Source organism: Nannospalax galili, unplaced genomic scaffold (assembly GCF_000622305.1).
Source record: "Nannospalax galili isolate Female #2095 unplaced genomic scaffold, S.galili_v1.0 scaffold146, whole genome shotgun sequence".
NCBI lineage: Eukaryota > Metazoa > Chordata > Mammalia > Rodentia > Spalacidae > Nannospalax > Nannospalax galili.
In genome coordinates this window covers 3,092,500-3,093,854 of record NW_008357929.1, presented here as the reverse complement: position 1 = coordinate 3,093,854, position 1,355 = coordinate 3,092,500, and positions in this window count along the sequence as shown.

The window sequence follows — 1,355 nt, the reverse complement described above, 5'->3', positions numbered from 1 at the left end:
TACCACACATGAAATGGACCTAACAGACATCTTTTGAATATTCCACCCAAACACCAAAGAACACACTTTTTACTCAGCACCTCATGAAACTTTTTCAAAGATTGACCATATACTGGGCTACAAAAAGACCTCAACAAATACAAAAATATTGAAATAGTTCCATGCATTCTATCGGACCACAAAGCAAGATAGCTCAAAAAATCAACACTAGACAAAGCCCTAGGCACTTCGAGAACTCATGGCGATTGAACAACACACTCCTAAACAATGAGTGGGTAAAAGGAGAAATTAAGAAAGAAATACAAGAATTCCTGAAATTTAATGCAAAGGACAATACAACCTCCGGGACACATTAAAAGCAGTCCTAAGAGGGAAGTTTATAGCTCTAAGGGCCTACATTAAAAAATTAGGAAGAGCCCAAATAAATGACCTAACACTGTGTTAACCAAAAGGAAGAAAGAACAAATCCAAATCAACACAATCAGAGATGAAAGGGGGAATATCACAACAGACACCCAAAAGATCCATACCATTATAAGGGAATATTTTAAAAAACTATACGTATCTGGGTGTGGTGGTGCATGCCTTTAATCGCAGTACTCAGGAGGCAGAGGCAGGCAGATCTCTGTGAGTTCAAGCTAGCCTTGTCTACATAGTGATTTCCAGGACAGCTGGGGCTACAGGGAGACCCTGTCTCAAAAAAACCATAAAAAAACCCCCAAAACCAAAAACAAACCTATACACTACTAAATTCGAAAATCTGAAAGAAATGGATGGATATCTAAAATCATGGGAACCACCAAAGTCAAACCAAGAAGCGATCAACAGTTTAAACAGATCCATAACATATAAGGAAATTGAAACAGCAATACAAAGCCTCCCAACTAAAAGAAGCTGAGGCCCAGATGGATTTACAGCAGAATTCTACCAGACATTTAAAGAAGACCTCCAACCGATACTACTTAAATTATTCAAAAATATAGAAACCGAGGGAGAACTCCCAAATTCCTTTGATGAAGCCAGCATCACTCTAATGCCCAAACCAGGTAAAGACACAACCAAACTATAGACCCATATCCTTAATGAACATAGATGCAAAATTTCTCAACAAAATACTTACAAACCACATACAGACATACATCAAAAAGATCATTCACCATGATCAAGTAGGCTTTATCTCAGAGATGCAGGGATGGTTCAATATATGCAAGTCAATAAATGTCATTAATCGTATAAATGGACTCAAAGATAAAAACCACATTGTCATGTCAATAGATGCAGAAAAGGCGTTTGACAAAATTCAGCATGCATTTATGTTCAAAGTCCTAGAGGGAATTGGACTGGAGGGAACATAC